This window comes from Ochotona curzoniae, unplaced genomic scaffold, assembly GCF_017591425.1.
Source record: "Ochotona curzoniae isolate NIBS_2020 unplaced genomic scaffold, NIBS_Ocur_1.0 contig_64, whole genome shotgun sequence".
NCBI lineage: Eukaryota > Metazoa > Chordata > Mammalia > Lagomorpha > Ochotonidae > Ochotona > Ochotona curzoniae.
The window spans coordinates 44,504,840-44,527,992 of NW_024466502.1; the positions used below are offsets into that span (position 1 = coordinate 44,504,840).

Sequence of the window (23,153 nt, forward strand, 5' to 3'; positions counted from 1 at the left end):
GTGGGTTAAACTAGTGCTATGAAGACTGCATCCCCTATGGGACAATCTGATTCAAATCTCAGTCCTGGCTACTCCATATTTGCAGTTCAGCTGATGCCCCCGGGAGGCAGCACATGACGGATCCTGCACTCAGGTAGGACGCCCAGATGGAGTTCCTAATCACAGGCTTCAGCCTAACACAGCTCCAGCTGTCGCAGACATTTGAGAGTGAACCACTGAATGGAAGGTTTCTCTCTCTCTCTCTCTCTCTCATTTTCTTTCTGTGTCTCTGTATGTTTTTATCTCACACACTCTCTGTCTTTCTCCATTTCTGTCCCTTTCTCTCTCCTTCTCTCTCTCCACCACACCTGTCACTCTGCCTTTCAAGTAAACAAATGAATCTTTTTGCAATTCTATTTCTGCATGATTATTAAAATATTTATTCATTTACTCATTTGAGAATTCTTCCATTTACCAGTTCACTTCCCAGATGACTGCCACAACAGGCTGGGCCATTCTGAAGCTAAGAGTCAGTAATACCTTCCAGGTCTCACATATGGGTGGCAGTGACTCAAGCATTGGAGTTAACACCTCCCGCCTCCCAGGCATATTAACAGGAAGATGAATTGGAAATGGAGCAGCTAGAACTTAAATTGGCACTCAGATAAGGGATGCAAGCAATACAAGTGATGTCAACTCTCTATGCTACAATGCCAACCCCAAATAAATAAATCTTTAAAAAGAAGAAAAAGAAATACACCAAAACAGTGTGTTTTCAAAAATTCTTCAACAAAGAATTATAGGGCCTCCAAGCAAAAATATCAAAAGACAAAGAAAGGAAGAAATTTTCTGAATCTTCTTATTTTTCCTCAAGTTTTTTCAAATTGAACATTTCAGATAAAATGCTGCATAAGTCTTTTCAAAGATATAGACTTATTTCCTTACCTAGCAAGTATCCTAGCAATTTGTTGCAGAAGGTGAAATGCATTATGCTACAACACATGTCAAAAGGACTTACCAAGAAGTGATCTTGAGAGACGATTTTCCTCCTCGGGGATCTGTTCCCCATACTAGACTGGGAGCTCCTTGAGATGAGAGATTGTGTGTCACTGGCTCCTTGTTACACTTGTGGGCAGTTTTTGACAAAGCTTTAATGAAATAAGTGACTCAGCAGTTGGATAAAGTTCGGCTTTGCTCCACGTCTCAATTTCACTACTCCAGAAATACATTTAAACTTGAATAATTAGTGACCTAAAACTGAAAGAGGGGATACTTACATGGTGGCTTCCCAGGTCACACTCAGTCCCACTAATTAAAACTTGAAAGGCATCTGGAATGCTCTGTTTCTCATTGCTTTAACTAAAACACTTGAGAGGAGCTCCTTGGGGAAGAATACATTTGTTTCAGCTTACAGCTTGAAAGTTACAATGCCAGATCAGGCCGCCACACAGTCCAGCGTCAGGTGATTGAGGTGTTGCCTTCTAGACCTACTCCTCCACCAGTCATCTGGCCTGGTTTCCCAAGAGCAAACGCATGCAGCAGAACTAACACATTAGGCTTTAGAGGGAAGTATAACCCCAGAATAGCCACAGAAGGTGCAAAAAGAGAGAGAGTTGGCAAATACAAGACCTCTATCAAGCATCTATCTCACACAGCTTGAAGAAAACACATCCAGTTGCTTGGTTGTTTGAACTTCTTCAGAGAGATCAGAAGAAACCACTCACTTCAGAAGTCCATCATGCAACAAAATGGGGATGAATGCATTCTCCAGAGCCCCTCTCCTGTCTTCATTAGTCAGAGTGTACCCTCCACCCTTCCAGGGCAGCCAGGGGGAACCCCGCCCTGTAGTGCAGGGTACATATGAATGAGAGCTACTGAAAGAGCCAAGACTGCATAAAACTGGTTGGGTCATAGGTGGATTCTGGCCAAGGCGGCTCCCGCCAGGACAAGCACAGAGGAGTCCAGGGATGAGCCCAATCCTCCTGGGAAAGTGGGGAATGATGAGACAATCAGAGGATTTTCGATTGAGTGGTTAGCCAAAGGGTCAAGGAGGCATCAATCTAGAAAGGCATGCATGATCGAACAGTTGATCAATTCCCAGAATGGGAATCCTCAAAACTTAGAAATCTAAAACAAATAGATAACTGGGTCAAATTCTTTAGGAGTTCCATGATTAAAACATTTCCGAGTATACACACATTGACACATGCAGCACAATCACCTAATTCTCAGTTACTATTTGCTGATAAACAAATTTTGGGGCTGACCAGCCACGCTCAGTGGATTTTTCTGGACAACTCCGGAGAAGTTTCACTTTTTTTTAAGTCTAACACTTTTGTGTCAGATCAGCATTACTTCTGTTGCATAATGCAGAAATTAGACAAAAACAGATTCTTACTGGAAGGGCTGGATCTGCTATCCATTGGACTGATGTCAGGACGTCTTAGCAGCCAGGTGCACCACCATCTCCAGTCCAGTTACGTGGTAACTTCCTTCATGGAGCAGGGCCCGTCAGCAACATGTCTGTTGCATTCTTCTTCGGTGATTTTTAACCCCCTCATTTCTTACACACACACCTATCCCCATTGGTTTTTTTTTTTTTAGCTCTAAGCTATTTTCATTTCAAACTTACAGTTGTTTCTAAAATTATCCTAGTTTTTAGTTTCTAAAATTAAAGTTAGTTACCATGAAGTTGCTAGCACTCCACTTTACAATTTTACTTCTCACTGATTTGAATTTCAGGGAACACCACATGTTCACCTAACACACTGATTTCTGAGGTTTACAAATGCCAATACAGGCAGCTAAAGAAAAGTTTGGAGTATCCTTCCTATTAATATCCAAGCTGCTTAAGGCACTGGACTGCCACCTATACAATACAATATGGAAGCCATTGCAAGTCTCTAAACTTAAAAAGAAAACAAAATCAATGAATTAGTGAGTACATATTCTTGTAAATTGGGTATGCTGTAGCTCAGCATATTGGATATGGTGGGAAATTTATCTAAGGTTTCTTTGTGTTTTAAGCTTATGAAGTTTTGCAACTACAGTTTTCTATTCAGAATTCATTTTTAACTCTCTAGGCAGTGTCCAGATAATGGAAACAAGAGATCACGGAGAGTGAATCTGTGAAATCCACTTCCTGGCTCTAGAAACTTCATTAAACTATCAGGTGACAACAATAGTGTTTGTTCATAAGAGCCACAATTGTAGCAAGTGTCCAAAGTAGCTTCAGTACTTGGCATGTCAAATTAAACATAGCCAGTAGCTTGAAATAGTAATCCTGTTATTACTATTATGAGTCCTATTGAAATAGATGGGGGCCTAGTGAGTAAAATAAGTAAAAATTATTTCACAGACTACTCTGGTATTGGTTTTGAACCTGTTGAACAACAATCAATAAATTCAGTAGGGCCTTATGTTATTTTAGTAGATCTTAAAGGTTTACCAAGTGTCAACAGGAATAGAATAAGAAATATTTAGAAACCTAGAAAAGCATTCATTTGAGTGCATCCTGGGCAGGGATTGCCAAAGAGATTAATATGTGAATATAATGGGCAAGAATCATCAATGGACTCAAGAACTAGAGGCAACATGGGAAGGTGAGTGAGGGCTGTAATGGAGAAAAAGCTCAACCACACTCAACTCCTGCCTTGGAGGCCAGTAGCTGCCCTTCAGGCTCCAAAACTACACCTTTCATCCCTTTGCTGGACCTCAGGCTTCCTGGCCTCAAACTGAGACCCATATCCTTGACTTCTCTGAGGCCCTAGGACTTACACATGAACTATGAAACCAGCACCCCGGGCTTTTCAACCTGCGAACTTCTCAGCTGCCACCATCTCATGAGCCAAACTCCCTGATAAATTCTCTTTCATCTTTTTGAAAGATTTATTTACTTATTTTAAAAGGCAAAGAGACAGTGATAGAGAAAGAGAGGGGGAGGCAGGGAGGGGAAAAGAGAAAGAGAATAGCGTCCATCTACTGCTTCACCCCTCTAACACCCATAATGGCCATGGCTGGGCCAGGCTGAAATTAGGGGTTAGGACTTCATCCAGGTCTCTCAAGTGGGTGGTGGGCTTCCAAGCAATTGGGCCATCAAATTCAATCAGATTAAAAGCTGTATCTGTTCAGCTGGGCCTTGATGTGAGTGGGTTAGAGATCTCCCTCCCTGAAGCTTGTATGTTCTATGCTAGGACATCACCCCCCCCACACACATTCTGTTCATTAGAAGTGAGTTGTGGAGGACAACTGTGTTCATGTTTACAGGGAGGGGAATTAGGCTTTAGTTTTTCCATGCAGAAGACCCCCATTTATGTATAGGATTTTTTCCATAGTGCACATTTTCCATTTTTCACAATTTATTACTTGCTAAATAAATAAGCTAAAAAGGAAAGGATGTTGCCTTTCCAATGCCCTACATGCAGCTATTTCAGACATCTCTGCTCACACTAACAGTCTCAGCTGATACACCAAGTGGGAAAGCCAGGCAGGGAGCAGAATACCTCAGGAAAAAAAAAAAAAAAAACTTTCACTTCAACTGCTTGTAAAGATGATACAAGAATTCTTGCCTTCACTGAGGTTTTTTTTTCCTCCACCAAGGAATCTGACTTTCTAAAGACTTTTTTCTCTCTCAGTCAACATAAGATTTCTCCCAGGCTGCCCTAGAGCAACTCATAGGGGGAATTTGTCATTGTTGTTTTTATTAAAGGTGTAAGGAGGCTGCTTCAGTCTTCACTAGTCACAGAAGAGCTGTAACTTAAGCACTTATGCCTTCATTAGGTTCATAAAGGCAGTTGCTCCTGTAACTTATACTGGAGTGAGAACTATATTATCTTAATAAAAAATTCAGTAGGCCATTCAGAATGTACACAAAATGAGCATGGAGCATAAGCAGCCAGTATACATGCATTAAATCTGTTGTATCTGAAGTCAAAACCAACTCTGAAAAGCAAAACATTCTCCCCAACCTTTCTAGAAGAAGATGTACCTTTGCCTAATTACAGTGGAAGGAAGAAAAAGAGAAACAAGAAGGAAAGGAGGAAAGACACTTTAGACAAATGTCTCTTTTCAACCAGAGAAACAGAGAAAGGAATTTTTAAAAATCTTTTTAAAGTCAACATGTTCTGAAAAAGAATTCAAAGCATGATTTATCCAATTTGCACATCTTGTTATATTCAATGCTCAGCTGACTTTCCAGTCATAATAAATCTTTTATTACATATGGCGATGATTCAAGAGTATAAGCCAACCTCTTTGAAGAGGTTCTTATTTCCTTACCATGAACTCAGCCTTTTGTAACTTAAGAAAATGCCATTTTAATTACAGAGGAAGTGGTTGTAGAAAGTCAAACTTTGCCTATTTTTGTAAACTGAAACCCTGTAGGACACAAATTACAACTACAGCCCACATGTGCTGTGCTAACAATAGACCAGCCTGGCACAAGAAAGGAAGATCATATAGACACAAATAGAGAGCAAGGATGTTAGGCGTAACTAAGAAGCAAAGCAAAATGCATCTTGCCTTTTTCCCTCTTGCAGGGCCGGGTCTCCCAAGGGTTGACTCCACACCTTAGCTTGTTTTTCAAGGGGTAACAGGATGCACAATCTTGGCCTGATACACTTAGCTCCTGGCTTAACCACAAGTTCCTGCTTCCCCTTTATCAAGATGCTCGTGGGGGGTCTTAGGAGCTGCTTGAGCATTGGAAAAATACTGGGAGGAACCAGAGAGTAGAAAAGGCAGGCTAAACTTCAATAAAGCGGCATTCTCTTTGCAGAAATGACCCAGTGTGTGTTGTCTTCTTTGTAACTCTAGTCCCTCCACTTAACTAGGGGTACACGGTGACACAGGCGTTGCCGAGACCCCCTTACAACTCCCACTACCGCGATGGTTATGAGAGATGCACTTATCTTTTTCATTAGCATTTAAAATGGGTGGATGACACATGATGAGTTTATTTGCTAGAATCTGAGATGCATCATTATATAAGATGCCACAATTTTACTCTATTGGTGAAAGAGTAATTCTGGGTCTCTTCATCATTTTTCGGCCTTTTGGCTAAGATTAAGTGTAGTATTCTGGGTCTCTTCAGCCAGACCTTCTATGTCAGCCATTATAGTACCAATAGAACACGCACCTGGAGACTGAAACCAGACAAAGAATGCCAAGACTGGGAGACAGCAAGGCAAGTCTAGACCCGGTGTTCTATAGTCCAGTAGTATCACAATAATGTACGAGACATGTCTATAGAAGAGTCCAAATCTTCTTATTTACACAGAAATGACTCATGTATGAAAATAATCAGGGGATATTACCCTGATGTGAATATTGTACACTTTCTATATGCATCAAATTATCACACTTCATCTTCCAAATATGCACAGAAAGGCTCAATTTGTAATAAATGCATGCTTTTTTCATAATACACACCTCCCAAAAACTTTGTAAAAATTCTTATGTGTATGGATTTTAAAAATGGTTGTGTCAAAATAAACTTAAATTCAAATTCAAATTCCCACAAACCTTGTGAAGCATCTTCATTTTACGTGTCTGTAAATAAATATAATGAAGCATGGATTATACAAGATGAGATACTAGCTTAACAACAGATATTGTCAACTTTGAGAAGGACCAAGGTCTATGCTTATCTGCACTGACGAGGTAGAAGGGAAGGACAGTGGACTCAGAGACCCTACTGGTGAGACCAGATAAATTAACCCTGGTAATCAGTCATGATGTGGCAAGATCTCTTTTCAGCCCCAGCCTTGACAGGCTTCACCGGACCCTCTGAGAGCACCCACTCTTTATGTTTCCAAAATCTTACACATGTCTCATCATTATGCCATGATAAAGATTTTTACCTGGGGCCATACAAAACTGCCATTCTCAGAGGCCTTTGAAAATGAAAAAAGTGACCCATCAGTCAAAAAGAAGTAGAAGTGACAAGATGAATGTGCAGAGCCCTCTAGGTTTTTTTTCCCCAATAGCCTTCAAATGGAATTGACTGCCCACCCCCATCTACTCACCAAGCCACCACATCCGATTTGTAATCCAAAAACCTGCCCTCTCTGACTTCAGTAAAGCTAGAGGATACATGTTGCTCAGGGGAAAAAAGATTAAGCAAAGAGAGTGGGAGAGAAGAAAAGCACAGAGAACGAATTCAAGAGGTGGGAGTGCAGGGAATTCTTAAATCAGTGTGAAGTCATGAAGGAAGTCATTCATGCCTTGGTTGCCAGCCATGCATCAAGAACTTCACAGAGCTTGAAATGGCAAAGATTAAAAAAAAAAAGACAAAGATAAAATTTATTTACACTCTCAAGAACCATCATTACAACACAGCATACTGTCCCCTGGAAAGATATGTGCGGGAGAGAACAGCTTGTTGCAAAGTCAGTGGGTTTCATGGAGATTGTGGCCTCTGAACTAAGTCTTCTAGTTCTATGGAACAGAAATTGCAACGGTGAGATAATGGATTATCCAGGAAGAAGAGTTGGCATGTGTAAACTTTCTTGAAATAAAAGGTCCCTGAAGCAAATTTCTGTTTTCTTGCAAAGAAATGGGAGGTGGGAACCCAGCAACATCAACTAATCTCTTGAAAGTGATCAAAGTAATAACAAAACTGCAGATTTTAAAATATTAAAGCCATTAAAATCACACTAAATGGACAAAAGAGATGGGCTTTCTCTTCTGCTAGCCTCTCCAGTTGGTATTGTTCAAGGTAATTTGCTTTTCTAATCATAGAAGGCTAAAATTAGTATCTGTACTTGTGTAAATAAAAGTCTAATATTTTGTATTTCTGTAATACCTAAGACAAGGATAATTATGTTAATCATGCTCATTTAAAATCTTAGAATAAATATGATTAATAATGAACATCAATAACATTGCTTTGTAAAAGCACTTCAGAATGAGTATTTCCTGCTGTGTTGAGTCTGCCCAGAGTTCACCTTCTTGTCCATCTTGGGGAAGTGTGAGCCACTGCAAGTAGGCAGCTATCCTGTTTCCCACCGGCAAATGGGGTAAGTACCCTGAGGCCCCAATCCAGTGAGAACCCTCAACGGGTCTGCAAATAGGCAACAGGAAGAACAGAATCCTTGTTAAGATCACAAAACTTTCTTCATTGCTGCCCTATAGTTAGCAGGAGAAAAACACTTACCTTGCATTCAAGTAGAGCCTAGACCTCAATGAGGACTATTGCAGGAACATTCCTCAAACACAGGATTCCTAATGTGGGCACCTTTGACTTGCAAGCTCGCCAGAAAAAGGCCAAATTTTTGAACCCTGAACTTCCAGACCTCCCACACAGCCCCCTTCCCTTTCTTCTTTGGGTATCAGAACTGCGTAAGATCTGATTCTCTGCTCCTTCTCCATGTAAATCTCCACATCTCTACTCTGATTATCTGCTTCTTTTTTTTTTTTTTATTACAAAGTCAGATATACAGAGAGGAGGAGAGATAGAGAGGAAGTGGAGCTGCCGGAATTAGAACCGGCGACCATATAGGATCCCGGCACATTCAAGGCAAGGACCTTAGCCACTAGGCCATGCCACCGGGCCCTGATTGTTTGCTTTTCAACAAGATCAGAATTAAGTGAACTCTAGTCTATGCTCTTTCCACCATACACAGGAGTAGTACCAGGCAGGAGGAAAATGGTTTTCCTAATAGTTACAGAGACTAAGACTCTACTATCTCTTGGATATCAAATATGGAGTGGGGGTTAGCGAGGGACACAGCAGTTACAACAATATGTGGGATACCTGCATCTCGAATGGGAGTGTCTGGGTTTGAGTCCCAACTCTGCTCTGTTGAGTCCAACAATAGTTAACTTCCTTGTCAATCTGATTGCAGCTTCTTGTTAAGGCACATCCTGGGAGCTAAAAAGCAAATGATTGCTCTTGGGTCCCTGATAACCACTTGACTGAGTTCCAGGCTCCTAAATTTAGTCTGTCCAGGCTCTGGCAGTGGTGTTTACTTGGAAAATGGAACAGAGAACAGGAGATTGCTCTGTTTCCCTGTCTCTACATCTTTCAAACAAAAACATGTATTAATTTTAAAATACTTTAAAAAGAAAATGGATTTATCTATACCACACAAAAAAACAGGATATGAAATGATTTTTTAAAAATCAATTTAGGGGGTGGGACTGAGGGATTCAAGACAGGCATGGTGGCATAGTAGACTAATCTTCCACATGCAATACCAGAATCCCATATGGGACATGGTTCAAGTCCTGGCTGCTCTACTTCCCATCCAGCTCTCTGCTAATGGCCTAGGAGCAGGCAGCAGAGGATGGGCTAAAGCCTTGGGCCTCTGCACTCATATGGGAAACCCAATTGTATCTCAAGGCTGCTGGCTTTGGATTGGCTCAGCTCCAACCATTGCAGCCATTTGCCAAGTGATCCAGCAGATGGAAGATCTCTCTTTCTGTCTTTCCCTTTCTCTCTGTATTACTCTCTCAAGTAAAAATAGATCTTTAAAAAAAAAAACAGAAAAAAGTCAATTGAGGGTCAATTTATTATTATTATTATTATCATTCCCCCAAGTTATTTAACTCTGCTGGTTTGTTTGAGATGCAGAACAACTTGGCTCTGTTCTACTGGATACGTGCCCTGTGGAAACAGACCCTGTTCTTGGCAACAGCATGAGGAAAAGGAGTGCCTGATGTCTCCCTCCAAACTGCACACAGATGTAAGAATCTGATCTCATTGACAACCAAGAAAGATCATCACAGGCACCAACAGCTCCAGTGCTGCTCCTGTCAAGGTCAGGATGGAAAACGGCCTTCAAACAGAGAAAACTCATATTTCCAACAGTTTAAATCAACCTCAGGGGCAATCCTATGCCAAGAGACTACAAAGAAATCACCCACAAAATCCCAGGACGACATTGCTTACTTGAGCACAGCATTGTTTTGAAAACTCCACATAGGACGAGAAAATTATCTTTTATTAACCAATTGGGCACTCCATTGAAGTGAGGCATTGTAATTTGTCAGTTCTTCCCACAACACTCAACCAATAATAATAATAAAAAAATTTATTCTATCAGGGCTTTCTCTTGAGGAAAAAAACTGAGGGTATTTATAACAGAGCAAAACCAGGATCTAGAAGGCTTAAGGGGAAACATTTATTGAGAAGAAAAACACCCTTCCATTTACTTAGCAAATATACTGAGTAGTTGTTAAGTTTATAGCTGCACATATTTAAGAGTTGTTTCACTGATGAGGTTATCATTTGAAAGGGGAAGTGAGGAATGGTGAATGAAACTAACACTCATTGGGTTCCTTCTATGAGCCAGACAAGACATATACATAAGATTTTAATACCAAGAAAGGTTTCCTGTATGAAGATGTACACCATTAAGAGGAAAACACAAGTATGTAGATCCATGATTTTCAAAGTAAGGTGTTAGAGAGAGCTGCGGCAGCAGCACCTGCCAGAAACGCAATACCACGAGTACCACAGAACACTATGGAACAGGCTGCCCAAGAAACCTGTATTTTTACAAGCTCTGTGGGTGACTCTGCCACCCATTAGAGTAGCAGCACCACTGATGGAGGTGATATGGATTTTGAACCTCTAAGAATGTGAGGCCTGTGAGGGCTGAAGCAGAAAAGACATTTAAGGATGAAAGGTAGATACAGGGAAATAGATTAAGAACAAGTGGAGAATAGGAAGTAACAAGGATACAGTTACAGGGAAGGGGTTGGCACATACACCTAAACACTCTGCTGCTATTTCCCTGGGCCTTGACGGCTTCACACTGATGGTGAAGGGAAACCACTGCTTTTGTGTTACAAGGGTGGACTTGAGACATGTGATGTGAAACATAGTTTTACCAGTGGATAATTCAATCTAGCCCTGGGCCCTGACACTTGATGGTTCAATCTGATGTCTTAGTTAAAACACTTCCGGCAGTCTTTAGAACCTTCCAAGATGACAGGACTAATTTCTTATTCTACAGAGAAAGCTCTCTCCCGCCACCCCTTCAATCTATTGCTACCCCAGTTATTTTACTAACTCCCTTCAATATCTCTTACTCTCCTCAATACAAATGGAAGTGAATTTTTTTAAAAGGAAGGTTTCCTGAAGTGTTAAAAATAGAAAACATGAATTTTAATCTGCCACTCCATGGAGAATTGCACATTTCAAAGAATTATTTAAAACTTGGATAACATCTTGTTCCACGGTTGCAGCTGCAACTTAATAGCCAATCACAGCCTGGTACTATGTGGGAATTTCGGGCAGTTTTGCAAATAGTTCTGAGGCTCATCAACCTGCTTCCCAAAATGCCTCTCTTTTCCCAGCAAAATTTGCATTTCATCTGCCAATATCTTACCCTCCTACACACCCATATTTCTTCCTAACACTCCTCAAAGTCCCAAGCACAGTAATAACAAGCTATAGTTAAAATTTCATGGTTAAAACTTTATACTAGGACAGAAACAAGTTCTCCATTCCAAGACAGCGAATGAAACCTGAAAAAGACCTCATCGTTTATTCATTCAACAAACACTTATGAACATTTTCTCCTAGAAGAGCTACCCACCATGAGTCCTAAGCACCTGACCTGTTTTTGCTGACTTTGCCAGACTTCAAGCCTTGCCCACCTTCTGAGATCAAAAAATGTCAAGGTCCACAGTGTGTCTACTATGTACCTGCTTATTCCACCAGAGGAATTCAGTATTGATGAGCCAACAATATATATTAAATAAAGTTGCTGTTATGACCTTGCTTAAGTTCATTGACTTGTTTCTTTCTATGGTGTTTTCTGCCACATGCTCAAAAGGTTCTGGGCCTTTGAAACTGAATTCTTCAGTGATGTAAGTCTTGGCACATCACATCCATCAGGACCCATCATGCTTCATGAAGAAGCTGCTCCCACTTGGCCAATACTCTTGCTGCTTGGTTTGTTACTAGCAACCAACTGCACAGCTCTGGAGGGTTTTTTATCACATTTAGTGCCTAGAGAGTGGCACAGGCTTGGTCTCTGCCATTCTCTAGAGAGACTGTGGTCCTTCTTGACACTTACTACATGCCAGTCTTAGGACAATACTGTTGCCCCGCATTACAGACCCAAAGAGCCCTGGGATCGCCAACCACCATCACCAGGGCAACATTATCAAAATCCCTTTTTTAAAAAGTATTTACTTTAATTAGAAAGACAGATCAGATTTACAGAGAGAAGGAGAGAGGAAGATCATTCATCTGCTGGCTCACTCCCAAGATGACCACAACAGCTGGAGCTGAATCAATCCAAAGTGAGAATCCATGACCTTCTTCAAGGTTTTCCATGTGGATGAAGGGTCGCAAGACTTTGGGCCATCTTCTGCTGCTTTCCTTGGCCACAAACAGGGAGCTGATGGGGAAACAGAGTAGCTGGAACACAAACCAACACCCATATGGGATCCTGGCACTTGCAAGGTGCTGGACCCCATTATCAGAATCCTTAAGCAAAGTCGTATAACAACTTCATTTATTGCATTACACTCATTAACATTGCACTGACAACCAAAATATCACTCCCACTTGAGTGAAGCTTCTCTAACAAGTGTACTTATCCTGTAAATCATATCCTAGCCTTCTTACATTAACAAACACTGGATAGCACTTCAGCACTATGTCTAGGGATCATTTGCAATGTCAAAATAATCAACAGAAAGTACAGCAATACAAAAAGCATGGCACTTGTTTACAGTATGAGAGCTAACACAAGAAGGCAGACTGTTGCCTTGGTCAGTCTCAGCCATGGCTGAGAATGCTAGCTGATACAAATTTTTGCCATTTATACATGCCTACTAGTAACAATGAAAACATCACCCATATTGTTTTGGGGCAGGGGAGTCAAATAAAGAAATAAAAAAATAGCAAATAAGATAGCAAGTAATGAAACCCACAAATACACAAATAGGGTGCACATATATAATGAGGGTCAGTAGTACCTAATTATGTATGCCCTTACTTTAATAACAAATTTGAGCATGGTTAACTGAATACCAATCTATGCTTAGTTAATCGCTGAGGAAAGCCTGGATCTCACACACTACTTCTCTGATCTGTAGAAAGAGCAGGAATAGCAACAATTAGGCCAGGTGCTTTTTTCCCAATTTAAAACATTCTAGAACTAGTCCAGGGAATAATAAACAAGGTCAGGTAATAAACAAATGATCAACATCCTGACAGCAATCATCCTTTGCAACAACTAGGATCTGTGAAGCAGGGAAAGGTTTTACTTTTGAGACAGGACCTGCACCCAGGAAAGCCAACAACACTAGGATCTTGCCACAGGTAACCAGGCATGTCTCCTGAGAAAGGACCATCCAACCACTCACCCTGCAAAGAAGGATGCTACTTGAAGCAGTCCAGGGATTTGAATCTTGGAACTCGAATAAAGATTCTGACTAAAGCATGTTGAAGTGGCAGACACTAGCTGTGTCCTACAAAACCTAATGTACTTCCTACCAGCTCTTTTTTCTAAAAATGTATGTATGGTTTATTAATAGTATTATTATTAGTAGTAGTAGTAGAAATTTGTAGTGTGGTTCTGTAGGTTCTGGAGTTCCCCCTCTTCCTTCTCAAATCCCCTCTCATCACTGATTTTCCCCATATTATTGCAGCAGTATAGTCCTTCCTAAACAGTCACATATCCATCATTCTGCTTTAACAGAGAAAGTTTACCAACATCTATATTAGATTATATGGCCAGTGACCTGGCAAATGCCAGCTTTTCCACTCAATTTGAAAAAGAGAAACGGAAACAGTTTGCTTTCCTTTGACACAGACGACAGGATACATTTACAGTTTTGCCCCAGGACTAGGTTAAGTCTCCTGCCTTCTGTCACAACATAAGCCAGAGAGATCTGCACCATCACCATCTAGACAACCTGTAGAAGATCACATTAGTCCATTACATCGATAACATGACAATGACATCAATCCAGATGAGCCAAAGACGAGCACACTAAAGGCTTTGGGAAGATATATGCACTCCAAGGGATGAGAGATAAATCCCAGGAGAAACAGGGCAAATCAACTCCATAAAATATTTCAAGGTTTTATGGTCAGGGTTGTGCTGAGTCATGCCCCAAAGGATGAGCCAAAGTATTACATCTTGTTGTGAAGAAGCCCAATGCCTGGCAGAGGTCTGCTGGCTGGGAGGCAGTCTAGTCACATCCAGGGCATGGCTCTGGTCCACATGCTATTGATACTGACATCTGCTTTCTGGTCTCCTTTATAGAATCAACACTAGATTCTGTCTATCAGACTTCTTTCTTAATATGCAGCGATATCTGTCCTCATTTTTGTCTCTTCCAATTCTCTGAAATCAGTTTGCAGACCCACTTATTAGCTAATATATGTTCTTTAAAAAATTAGTGAACTTTGTTATTCAAGTAAATGTTGCTTTTCCTCTGTGTTTTCACAAAACTCTATTCACAGTAAAACTTCCTGAGCTGATATTGTGGCACAGCAAGTTAAGCCATTACCTGCCACTCCAGCATTCCATGGTTGGTAGCATCCAGCTCCCTGCTAATGGCCTCAGAAAAGCAGCAGCAGCAACAGGTACAAGTGTTTGGTCCCCTGCAACCTATATGGGAGACTCAGGTGAAGCTTCTGGCTTTGGGTTTGCACAGCACGGGCCGTTGTGGCCATCTGGGGAGTGAACCAGTGGATGGAACACCTCTCTATCTTTATCTCTCTCTCTGTAACTGACTTTCAAAATAAATTTGTTTCTTTTTTTTATAGTTCCACAAATGTTTATGGCCTCTATGGTCTGATTGTTTAAATGAGCAGAAAACAGTAAACGCTTGTTCCCAGCCCCAGTACCGGTAAGCATCAGTGAGTTCCATGGTTATGCCAAGCTTAGCCCATCAGCATCCCAACACTTAAGCTAGCCAGTGGGACTTGTAGTCCCCCACAGAATCCACACCCAAACCTTATTCTCTTACATGCTGGTTGGTGTCATAGCCCAGTCTAATATGACCCATACCCTGATCTGACATTCACTGTCAGGTACTGGAATCTATCCGTGCCAGACAGGCCCCCAGCCACAGCTTGTATATGTGCTGCCATGTGATGGTCAGCCATGTACCACGTACATGGTCCTGTGGTACTGTGTACCACAGGAGTCCCATGTGGGCTGGTGCATCAGTCTGACTCATAAGTATCTTCAGATCTCTCCCCTCCAAACCACCATGTCTCAGACCCCTCACTTACCTGCAAGTGCAGTGGCCCTGTCATTGGGTGTCCCTCAGGACACCAAACCTCACCTACATGTATGGCCTTATCCATGGGTGTCCCTAGGCAGTAGTTCCATATCCCCAAGACCCTAGGGCTCGCCACTGGGTAGCCAGTGGGAGAAGTCTGGCATAAGTTGGCACTCTGGACACCCACAAGCCCAGGACCCTCACCAGCCGAGCAGCAGTGGATGAGGAGCTTGATCCCCAGCAGGAAGCCTGGCCCAGCCCAGGTTTTCCCAGTGACAGCCACAGGGCTGAGAGATCCAGACACCTGCATCGCTGCTCAGACTTACCCGAATTCCACCCACCAACATGGTGGCAGTGGGCGGAGCCATGGTCCTGAGCATGTCCAGAGACGTCTGAGATCTGTCTCCAGCATGGTCACTGCAGACAGAGGAAGTTCTTGGACCTCGAGCTTGGACAAACCCAGGACCCTCCCCCACTGCCCAGCAGTGGTGGATGGGGAGCTAGGATCCCCAGCAGGAAGCCTGGCCTGGCTCAGGTTCCCCGAGCCACAGTCATGTGGTTAGGGGATCCAGACACCCATCTGCTGCTCAGACTTTCCTGAACTCCACCCATCAACAAAATCTCTTCTTTTAAATATTTTCTTTCAGCAATATGAGGCAACTGTTACTTCAAGTACATTCATAATGCTCAATATAATTCAAAAAGAAGCATAAGAATTGAGTTTCCCAGTGGTAACACACAGAGATAGAAACTCACTGATAATAGAATGGTCTCAAAAGACCTGCCAGTTCAAGCCTTACTTAGTCTTCTTTTGCTTAAAAAAAAAAGAGAGAGAGAGAATCAAAATGGCAGAATATGGTAAGGACACATTTAAACAGACAGAGAAGCATTAGCCAGGGTAAAGCAGAGAGGATACATTCTAGCAAATAGGAAAAGACAGAACAACAGCAGAGGGGTACCTGACTGACAGAGGAAAGCAGCGAACACAATGGCGTGGTGGTGCAGTGACTGATACCCCAGCATTATTCAGCTAACAATGATCTGCATTAAACCAACAGCCAGAACTACACCAGCAACAAGTTGGGAATGAACGTTCACCAGAAGCTCAGGAGGTGAACCCATGCAAAGAACTGCCCATCCTGCTGGTCTGTTGATTTGGCCAGGAGCAGAGACAGAGCAACAGGTCTCAGACGGGCAGTGTGGGAACAGGGTGAATTTCACAACCCAGTTGGTACACTAGAGCTGAATCAGGTGCCATTTTGTTTAAGGAGGCAAAGGCTACAGACAGTACCACATGCACTGAGCTGGGAGTGAACTCATTTCTGGCTCAGTGAATTGCAACAGTATGGCATCCTATAGGTTCCACCCAAGATAAGTCCCTATAGTCCTCAGACCTGACAGCCAACAGATCAAGAACTCTAGTAATGGCACATCAGGTGCCATTTTGTTCAGTGTGGTAAAGGCTTTAAGACTGCAGGGACAACAGTGAGCTGTGTATGTACTGAGCTCAGCAAGAACTCACTGAACTCAGTACATGGCTTTAGTTCCACAGGCAAAATAATACCAACTTTGACATCATAAGGGTCAAAATAGATCCGTGTGGCCCTCAGATCTAATGGCCAACAGATTCCAGCAATATCATCACCACCAACAACCTAGCAATATAGGACTCCTGGTATTTCCCTAATCCTGGGGACTGCCCCAATCAGAAGTGGGGAAAAGGTTGTACAGAAAATGGTGCAGCCTCATCACAGTGTCACAAGAGGTAGAAAGTGGTAAACCAGGAGTTGGGGCTACGGAGACCAATGTAGAAATCTAACATAAGAACCCAGACCTGGAACTCGCTGGAGGGAGTGGCACAAGTGACTGCAAACAAAGAGCCATGTACCAACTGCAATAAGTAAAATCAAACTGTAGATCTGAGGGTGACACAGCTTAGAAACTTGCTCCAGGAGAAGAATCTGATAACCAGAAGTACAATGACCAAGAGCAAAAGAAGAGACAAGGCACAATGAATATTACTGAAGACTCCCCTGCAAAGGAACAAAACCTTTTGCCAACTTCAGAGTTAACTGAGGAAGACAGTGAGAAAATGGGGAACACAGAATTTAAAACAATTATAAAGCTTCTTATCAATGAGAAGCATGTAATACAGGCATTCAAGAAATTAAGGGAATGTGTTACACAGGAAATAGCAACAATAAATCAAAGCGGATATATCAGAAATGAAGAATAGAGTGGAACAAATTAAAAGTACAGTGGAGACTGCTGGTGAGGCTGCAGGTTAGTACAGCCTTTATGGAAATCAGTATGGAGAACACTTAAACAACTCAAAATCTGCATACCATATGATTCAGCAATAGCACTCCTAGGAATATATCCAAAGCACCTGTTTCACGACAAACCAACATGCACCCCTATGTTCATAGCAGCACAATCAGTAATTGCAAAAACATGGAAGCAACCGAAATGCCCATCAGCAGAAGATTGGATAAGAAAGCTTTGGTTCATCTACTCCATGGAATACTACTCAGCTATTAAAAAAAACAAAATGCAGTTCTTTGTGGCTAAATGGGCCCACTGGAAACTATAATGCTAAGGGAAATGAGCGAATCCCAAAAGGTTAGATACCACATGTTTGCCTTAATTTAACCTGTATTTTTTTTTATCCTGTCATTGATACTGTCTCAACACATGTGTTTTGAAAAATTGAACTTGCATTACTTTTAACATATTGTTTACTCAATACTATGTCAATCAATTCCATAACACTATATATTGTTGCTGATGTTTTGTTGGGGCTTTTAACTGACTGGGATTTTACTCTGTTAGCTTTGCCTTCAGACCAGGGAAGGCCTCCCCAAAAGTACAGTGGAGAGTTTCCAAAATTGAATGAAACAAACAGAAGAAAGAATCTCAAATCAGAAGATATTTCTGTTACCAGGGGGAAACAAACAAAAAGTTGGAAGCAGTGCTGGACCAGACCAAAAAAAATATTCAAGAATCGAAAGACACTATTAAAAGGCCAAATGTAAGAGTTATGGGATTCCCAGAAGGTGCAGAAAGAGAAACTGGGATTAAAGGTGTATTTAATAAGATAATAAGGGAAATTTTCCCTAATCTAGAGAAAGAATTGGGAAACAACATTCAGGAGAGTCACAGAACTCCCAACGGTGTTGAGCTAAAGCGATCTTCACCATGACACATGATAATCAAGCTCTCTTCAATCAGACATAAGGAAAAGATCCTTAAATGTGCATGTGAACAAAAATCAACTGACATACAAAGGAATGCCAGTTAAACTCACAGGAGATCTCTCACTGGAAACTCTACAGGCAAGAAGAGAATGGAGCAACATATTCCAGATTCTAAAAGCAAAAATATGAAAGGTTCAAATGTGAGAATGTGAAAAATAGCTCTTGTTCCCATCTGTCTCCCAGTAACTCTATACTGCTCCATGGGATTTTCTTTGTAAACATCAGAGATGGTCTACACATCTACAGGCAAGTGTGTGCATATCTACGTGCATGTGTACACTATATCTGTTGTACATACTGCTAACACTGCACAAATTATTCTGCATATTATTTCATGTTTAGCTTTGCTTAACAATAGACTTCAGAACTCATTTATATAAAGATCAGGCTATTTTTTAATGACTGCATAATATTCTATCATGCCTACCTGTGACATTTTATTTAGCCTTTCCTCTCCTGACAGACAATTGAGTTTCAATATTCTCTACTAGGCTGCAATGAGGGCTCTTGGATATTTATTCATTTGAAAAGCAGAAGGACAGAGATAAAACAAGAGAGAGAGAGGGAGAGAGAATTCTTCCATCTGCTTGTTCACTCCCTAAGTATCTGCAATGGCCACAGTCATGCCAGGCTGAAGCCAAGAACTCCACCTGGGTTTTCCACATGGGGTAACAGGAACCATTTATGGCACCACCCCCTGATGCCTTCTCAACACACACCAACAGGGAGCTGGCTCAGACATGAGCCTCTATTCTAGGACTCCAACAAGGAATGCCAGCTTGGCCCAAACTCCTGTGCCACAATGCAAGCTCCAGGTATTTGTCATTTTCTACTTGTATGAGTACAACTGCAGGATAAAATCCTAAAAGTCGAGTTTTCAGACCAAAAGACACATACCTTTGTGACAGTGATTGATGTTACGGCACATATCTCCGATGGCTCTCCAACAGTGTGTTATCACACCTTCTCTCACATGTGTTACATCTGATAAGTGAAAAAAGATGCACCAGTGTTGTTTCAATTTGCTTTGTCTTACTGGAAAAAAGGCTAAACACTTGTTTATGCACTTGAGCCTCTTCTATAACTTTTTTCTACTTTTCTATGAGCACACTGCTCTTTTATGATATTATAGGAGCTGCTCTTTTGTTAGGAAAATCAGTGATTCGGGCAGTGATATGAGTGGCAGATGTTTTTTCTCTTTGTTATTCGTCTGTTGATTTTGATTACCAAGTGCTTCGCTTGGCAGAAATGTTATACTTTGATTTGCTTCAATATATTAATGATATCACATCTGTTTCTGCATTTTGTCTTTCTCATTAAGATGATTTTTTAATTCTTCCATCATTTTTTCAAAAACTTCCATGATTCTTTGTTCAAATTTACATATTTATTCCACTATAAACTGTTTGTGTACACCATTTGCTGACTATTTCTATCTTTTCTCCACTGACTAAAACCACATTTTATAGTATAAAAACTAATGACTAATACTTTCAATGTTTAGAACCAAAACAACTCCATTTACACGTACAAGTTTCTAAATAAGTAGCCACTAAAAAGCAAATACTGCATGTTCTCACTCATATATGGAATCTAAAGAAGTTGATATCACAGAATTAAAGTAGAATGGTGGCCACCTGTGTCTGGGAAGGTGAGAGCATGGGGAGCTTGATTAACAAGTTCAAAATCATAGCTAGTTAGGTGGAATAAGTTCTAGTGTTCACTAGTATAAAACATGGGCTACAGTTAATAATAATCTATTACACATTTCAAGACCACTAGAAGAGGCGGTTTTCATTGTTCATAATACATAAAAGTGATTTTTGAGATAACGAACATGTTATTGCTCTGATTTATCACTACATGCTATGCACATGTGTTGAAACATCACACAGTATGCCATACATTTATATACTCTTAAGGCATACTGAAGATCTTTTTGAGATGATCCCTTAGTAAATTTAACATGATAACAAGACAATATAATAAATATCTTGCTTAGCACTCATCCCTTTTAAAGATCTGCTAGGAACCTCAACTATGGAGCCAGCAAGTTCTTCCCCTAGCGGCTGAGGGTCCCCAAGAAACATGAATAGCAACCTCCCAGCTCTGCCTGTAGCAAGACTCCCCTAGGTCCTGATCTCCAATCAAAGGTCCATTCAAGCCAGAAGCCAATAATGTCACACTGTTTGTGGGCCACGTCAGTGCATAGTGAGAGCTACAGTGACATGCAAAGGATAGAAGAGGTCAAACCTGGGAACCTGAACACTTTGATGCTTCTGTCCACCCCCAAAGTCCTCCGAACTCAAGAGAGAACTGAGAGATGTAGCTTCTGACAGGCAGAAAATAACCTTGCCATGGAACGTGCCTCACCTTACTCCCTTGCTCAAAGGGACCAGTAAGCAGAGACCTACCACACACCAGCTCAGAGTGTGTGTGTGTGTGTGTGTGTGTGTGCGCGCGTGTGTGTGCGCGCGTGTGTGTATGGTGAGAGAGAGTAAGAGATAGGGATTGAGCTGCACATGCACGCACACAGAGAGAAAGAGAGAGAGGGAGAAAGAGAAAGAGAGAAAGGAAAAGAGCAAAGTTTCTAAAGTGGGGATTGCCTGAATTTCTTTGTTGCCTGAGATGGTTTGACTGGATCCCAACATGCTTTCCTTAGGGGATGCTCAGGAAGGAATCAGAATAGTTAAACTGGACTGGACTGATTTTTCCTGGAGATTAGGTAACAGAGATAGGAATAATACAAGTTTGCTCTCTTTCTTTCTTTTTCTTTCTTTCTTTGCTTCCTTCTTTCTTTCCTTTCTTCCTTCCTTCCTTCCTTCTTGAATCTGAAATAAGTTTACTGCAAGAAGTGGATACAGATAAAAATTTATTCAAGCAATTGGGACTTTCTGCACCCATATGGGAGACCTGAAGAAGCTCCTGGCTCCTGGCTTCAGATCAGCTCAGCTCTGGCCATTGTGGCCACCTGGGTAGTGAATCAGCAGACAGATGATCTTTCTCTGTGTATCTCCTTCTCTCTAACTGCCTTTCCAATAAAAATAAATATTGTTTAATTTAAAAAATTTAAAAATTGAAAACCACCTCATGTACTTTACCACAGCCACGAAGACTAGATTATGTAGTCAGATTATTATTAGGCTCTCAAATGATTGATCAACTATGATCAACTAAAAAATTAAGGGGCATGTCTTCTGCTGCGGGGGGGGGGGGGGGGGGGGGGGGGAGTGGGGATCTTTCCGAAAAATCATCATGGGCTGCCCTGGCCCTGTTCTAGATGAAGTTCCTTGTTTGTGTGAACAACCAGCATGCATTCATCTGCACAAGCAGGAACCCAATGATCCCCTTCACACCACCCCGCTGATGCACACATAGAGAAGCCTCTATCAAGTCCTGATGGCTTTACCTCCTAAACTCATCTGAGGCCACCTGCAGCTCTCCAAGCTCTTCAAGCTTCATCCAAACTGCCATCCTGCCTCACCTGGTGACCATAGCTGCCTCCTGAGTTCCCACATTAACCCAGGCTCCCTTCCATCTGCTTTCCACACTGTAGCATTGGCCTTTTCTAAAGACAAATGCCTTTTTCTCTTCTTTTTTTCTTACCCTGTACAAAACCCATTAGGTAGTATAAAGCAAGGCAAAGTGCTAGCCTAAGTTATAAGAAGCTACCTTACAGGATATTCCCAGAATGCAATAACCCCTCATGCAGGTGCATGACATCTAAGTCAATAGCGCTCTGATCCTAACCTAATCAGAGTAGGAGATTTAAAATGGAGGATTTCAACAGTACTGCATCCTACTGGCATGGCTGATGAGGCTCCAGTCGGGGCAGAGATCCCAAGACATGGTAGCAAAACCAATCTTCCAGGCAACAGTCTCTAAGACAGTCCTTGGAGCCCCATCTTACTCTTCATTTCTCGTTCCTTTCAGCTGAGCTTTTTGCACGGCACATCACCATCCCTTTCAACCCCTCGTAAAGCTTTGTCTAAAGCCCACAACATCATCAATGCCTGTCTCCTCTCCAGTTCTAAGCACAGGCACTAGAAAATTACTGAATAAACATTTGCAGCCCATGATCTACATTCCCAAGGCTTCAGTTTCAGGCAAGAGTTAGTGAACCAATCATACAGTCTCTTTTACATTTTGAAAAATTAAAGGCTGCTGTCACATACCTCTCAGTTTGGCCAAAATCCACATCACGACAATGTCAAATGCTGGCAAGAACACAGAGTAGCAGGAGCACTCGCTCATCACTGGTAGAACTATAAAGCAGCACAGACACTTTGCAAAATAATTTGGCAGTCTACTATAAAACTAAACATATCTTTACCATGCCATCCAGTCATCATGTTTGATAGTAATTATCCAAAGGAGCTGAAGACTTTTATCTACACAAACCTACACACATATGTATATAGCACTTTTACTCATAATCACCAAAACTAGGCAGTAGCCAAGACATCCTTCAGTAGGTGAATATATAAACAAACTATGGCACCCCCATTTAAGCAATACGTTTTTCATCAGTAAAAGAAATGAGCTGTCAAATCTTAGAAACACTTGAAGGAAGCATAAACTTATCACACTGAGAAAAAGAAACTAATCTGAAAAAGTCACATATGGTAAGTTTCAAATTACCTGACATTCTAGAAAAACTATACAAATACAAAGATCAGACAATACAAAGATCAGAGGTTTCTGGGAGCTAAGGGGAGG

At 41.5% G+C, this 23,153-nt stretch overlaps 1 long non-coding RNA gene across 1 annotated transcript; it reads right to left on the reverse strand.

The window, feature by feature from the left end:
* Window positions 1-982: 982 nt before the first annotated feature.
* Window positions 983-22,862, reverse strand: LOC121163694. The gene is made up of 3 exons (XR_005884941.1): window positions 22,610-22,862; window positions 19,332-19,418; window positions 983-1,236 (listed from the first exon to the last, which is right to left on the reverse strand). It is a non-coding gene; the product is annotated as an uncharacterized LOC121163694 (long non-coding RNA).
* Between the last annotated feature and the right edge of the window lie 291 nt (window positions 22,863-23,153).